We start from the raw sequence: 5,022 nt of genomic DNA on the forward strand, positions 1-5,022 counted from the left end.
TTAATGGACCTATATTTTTAGTTAGGCTTTAGCATGTACTGCTGGTTAAGGTGCCTTGAGGTTCCTATACTTAGTATAACAATATTATTTGGGGGATCCCTGGGTGGCGCAGCGGTTTGGCGCCTGCCTTTGGCCCAGGGCGCGATCCTGGAGACCCGGGATCGAATCCCACATCGGGCTCCCGGTGCATGGAGCCTGCTTCTCCCTCGGCCTGTGTCTCTGCCTCTCTCTCTCTCTCTCTCTGTGACTATCATAAATAAATAAAAATTGAAAAAAAAATATTTAAGAAAAACAATATTATTTGGATATATCTCTTTTTCATATAAAAGTCATTCTCTGGAAGGATATTTTTGACCTGGGGCAAGCTCTTTTGAGGAAAAATGAAAGTACAATTTTGACACCTTTTGCCACAATCAAATGACCTAAAAAAGATTGCTTTAGAATGTTGTTAGGGGAACATCAACTGTGTAAGGCTGTATAGAAAAACCATATTTTAAGCTTTCTAGAGATTATGGATTTTGGCACAGTTGAGGAAACAAGTATGTAGTCAGTGGTTTTGTGCCATGTAATCCATGGAGCTCTGAGGATGTCATGGAGGGGCTTCAGAGACTGCTAAAAAGAGTAAAGAGTCAAACAGGTCAGTCTTCAACCAGAGTGTTCTGTTTAATCTGATTTATGTGTTAGTTCTGGATACCCTTTGTTTGAACAAAGACTTTCTTTGGCTGAAAAAATTGGATAGGCACTGCATCAAAAAATTTGGCCTAAATCTTAGTCAGTGAGGGGCGGGGCCAGGATTAGATCCTGGTCATTGCATTCCTTTGCTTAAATCCCTTCAGTGGCTCCCTGTCAACTTCAATATAAAATATATACTCTTTCATCATGGCATGTACATTCTTGCTGACCTGATCCTTGTCTATTTCTTTAGTTTATTTCCAGCTCTGCAGTCTTCTTCATGCCCTGAAGACTATCCACACGTTATGTATTATACCTGTAGTGTCCATCTCCTGTTACCTGGCAAGGTAAACAGGTAAATCCAAATTTATTTTTTTATTATTATTTTATTTTTTTATGTATTATACCTGTAGTGTCCATCTCCTGTTACCTGGCAAGGTAAACAGGTAAATCCAAATTTATTTTTTTCTTTTCTATTCCGTGCTATGAAGAAATATTCCTGGGGAATATTTGAGGAACTAGAATGCTCACCTGAGCCAGCATGAGCAGACCGGGATACTAGCAGCTGGATTTGGGAGACAGCATCAGGAAGGAAAGAAGTGATTCAAATGGCATTAAAAAGACTCTATAAATACACTTATTATTTATTTAATTAAATAGTTAAGCTCATAACAAAAAGCTCATTTGTTAAGTATCTTCTGTATAGCCCCAGAAACTATTCTAAGTACTCTGGATACAGCAGTGAAACAGTGAAACATAGAGACAAAATTTTACCTTGGAGCTTCCATTCCAGTGAGGGTAGGATAGATAATCAGGAATTACTTATATTAAATATGCCAGACAGTGATAAAACTTCTGAAGAAAGGTAAAGCAGGATGAAGGAGACAGAAAGTTAATAAGAAAGGAGCCCACTGCGTATAAATATATATATCTCTCTATTTTCACACTCCACTTTGGAACCACCCAGGAGCCGGCGCTCCCTCCCCTCTCCCGAGGGCTGGGCAGGGAGGTGCAGTGGACTCAGCCAGGCTGGGGGAGCCAGACACGGCATGGCCTGGGGGACCAGGGCCCTTCCTCTTTTCTCGGAGGTCCCCCCATCTTCACCCCAGCTGTCTGTCCCTGTCCCAGGCTGGGGAGGGGGGAGGGAAACTTTGTCGGGAATAAACTTCACTCTGTGGAAAAAAAAAAAAAAAAGAGGTTGCTCTACTATAGAGTGACTGCCCTGACAAGATGAGGGGTGAGAGCTGAATAAAGTCTGAAGAAAGTGAGATTGAGCCAATCTGGTATTTGCGGGAGGACTGCTCCAGGCAGAGGGAGCAATCAAGTTCAAAGGTCCTTAAACAGAACTGTGTTTGAGAAAGAGGAAGGAAACCAGTGTCAGTGTGACCACACCATAGGAACATGGTCAGACATCTGGTCAGACGGGCTATGGAACATGATCTGATAAGTTATGGTAAGAATTTTGGTCCTTATTCTCAATGCAATGGGAAGTCATTATAACATTTTGAATGGAATTTTGATCTGCTGTGATTTTGTGTCTAGGGGATTTCTGTATGCAGAATATAAGGAGGCAGAAGCGGGAGGAACAGTAACAGTTAAGAGACTGTTATAAGAATGCAGGTAAGAGATGTTGGTGGCTTGAACCAGAGTGGGAGTAGTGGAAGTGGTGAGAAGTGATTGAATTCTGGACACATTCAGGAAGTGTAGCTGACTTGAGGTTAGACTGGATGTAGAGTGTGAGAGAAGGAAAGAGACACATGTAACCCTTGACCATTGAGAAAAATGTAATTTCTATTACCAAAATGGGGAGGCTTAAAGAGAAGATTTTGGGGAAAATTAAGACATTTCTTCTAGATGTGGTAAGATGATTATTAGAAATCCAAGAGGGGACATGAAAAATGCACTTGAATATTTAAGGTTTGATTTCAGAGGCACATTCAGGCAGAAGTGATAAAATTGAAAGTCATCAGAGTGTAGACAGTATTTACTGCTATGACTGAATGAAATCATTCTAGAAGTAACCCTCAGAAAGAAGAGTCCCAAGGCCTGAGACCTCAAAGTACTTTATTGTTTAGGAGATGAATACTTTATTGTTTGTCAAGAAGATAAAGAGGAAAAAAAAAAAGAAGATAAAGAGGAACCAGTAAAAGAGATTGAGAAGGAGAGGCTGGTGGGAAAAACTAAAAAACAGTGGTGTCCTGGATGGAAAATGAGATACATTTTCTAGGAGGAGGAAGTGGATCAACCATGTTAAAAGTTGTTTATATCACATAAAATGAGAATGGAGACTCGCCCACTGGATTTGGCATTTTGGAGTGAACTGGTGAAGTAGTAAGGAACAGAAGCTTATTGGGGTGGATTCGAGAGAAAATTGAAAAGAAATTAGGCCTTGAGAAGCTTTTCTATAAAATGTGGAGGGGAACATGGGAAAAGGAATTTATTTATTTATTTTGTAATTTAAGTTGAGAGGTACTATAGCAATCTTTAACTCAGCCCACAGATGCTAATAGCTTACTGGCTGAAATCTTTGGAACTGATAACTGGGTCTCTGAGGATGTAAGATACTGTTAGTTCTGTATCAATAGGGAGGGCAATAATAGGCAAGCTATGGGGAGGAAAATGGGATTCCTGAATCAGGCACAAGTTGAAAGAAATTCTGGGAAAGAAAAGCACTGATGACAAGCCACCTGACAGATTGTATTTTATTTTTTTTTACTTACTGCTGCCTTCACAAGGGGCCAGATTTCCCTGTCTATGAAGAAACAGGTTTCCTAAAGATGTCAGGCATTTGGTGTGTGTAAAGAGTGTTCCACATTGGACCAGGAGCAGATGTGGGTGTTACTGAGGCACTCTCTTTCAGTGGCTACAACTTTTCAAGAGCACCATCAAACAGGTCTTCAGTTAAAATTGATGTTGACAAATACTGAACTCATAAACTGTAAGTCCCACAGACTTTAAATAGAACCCACCAGCAGTCTTTTTGGTATTCCCTATCTTTGGGATTTCTGTTTTTAATTAAATATTTCAAAGATAATACTTTGTTGTTGTTTTTTTAATTAAACTTAGCATCTCTTAGCATTTGAAAAAAAAAAAAGAGAAAACCACAAGTGTAAGAAGTTCACCTTTGTTCTTGGTGTGTTCAAAGTCACACCCAAAAACATTTTTGTTTCAAAGGTGGAAAATGATCAATCCCTTACACATTCCCTTAGGAAAATTTGTCCCTGTGGTCTCAGAGACTTTTATACCTGCCTGTATTCTCTTGTTCTTTTCATCCTTTTGCTGTACCATTATCCTGGCTTCTTGCCACCTTGTTGCACCAATAGCTCATTCTTTCATTTTGCTTGTGTGGTTTACTCCAGTTTGGCTCCTCACCAAGCTGTCCCTACTCTTGTCTCACATTGACTCTCTGATTTCCTTCTCTAGACTAAGTGGGAGACTGAGTTCCAATCTTAAATTTAGGGGTATGAACCTGGAATTCTTAACAATTTCTCTGGGATTTCATGATGTAGGCATCTAGAGTCAGGAGATCAAGACATAATGATGCTGAAGAGCTGAGAGCCATGGAGACAGGGCGTGGGAAGTAGGAAGGCAGGACTCTATGGAGCTTTCTGATCCCATAGGCCCATAGAGTAGCTCCTTTGAACATGGTTCTCAAAACCTGCCCTTAGGGTTCAAAAGAGCTTCTTTGGAGTAAACATGTTCAACTATCATTTAACTCTTCCCTTAAACTCTCTAAATTTACCTTTTCAGCCACCTTGTTCATAGATAGATATTACTTTGGAATGCAAGACGATGAAGCTATTTTCTCTAAGCAGTAGTCCAAAGTATTTGTCTTTTTTTGTTGTTTTTTTTTTTTTTCTGTGTAAAAGGGATATAATACTTCTACTTGAAGTAATGCATTTTTAAATATGTAATGTTGTGCCTAATTTACAGCAGATATGTTGGGTTATAAATTTCCCCTGAAATTATACTAGGTAGGTGGCCTCTTAGTCCATCAGTAATTGTATCTTACCAATGGTTCTCAAGTCTTTTTGACTACAATGCAAATAATTCATCAGCTACTTACTTTGCATGGCTTTATTTGCTAGTGAATAAACAAAGAATTGGAGATAATAAAAATGAAATAAGTTAAAATGGTAAGTAAGAAATATAGCCTTAATTCTACGAGTATCTAGCAGCAATTGGTAATCACCAAGAATGGAGGAAAACACTGAAAATTCATGATAATAAAAAGTTCATCCCCACATTATGGAAAATCCTGTTCTCTGAAAATTTGAGTGCCAAATATGAGTTGTGTAAAGTGATGCGTGGTATCAGAATCTTTAGTAGACTACACAATGTGATGCCTCA

At 39.2% G+C, this 5,022-nt stretch overlaps 1 long non-coding RNA gene across 1 annotated transcript; it reads left to right on the top strand.

Annotated features, from left to right (window-relative positions):
• Nucleotides 1–901: 901 nt before the first annotated feature.
• LOC112658558 (uncharacterized) lies at nucleotides 902–3,641 on the top strand. The gene is made up of 3 exons (XR_003135788.3): nucleotides 902–1,027; nucleotides 2,215–2,292; nucleotides 3,408–3,641. It is a non-coding gene; the product is annotated as an uncharacterized LOC112658558 (long non-coding RNA).
• Nucleotides 3,642–5,022: the final 1,381 nt, after the last annotated feature.

This window comes from Canis lupus, chromosome 12 (genome assembly GCF_003254725.2).
Source record: "Canis lupus dingo isolate Sandy chromosome 12, ASM325472v2, whole genome shotgun sequence".
Taxonomy (NCBI): domain Eukaryota; kingdom Metazoa; phylum Chordata; class Mammalia; order Carnivora; family Canidae; genus Canis; species Canis lupus.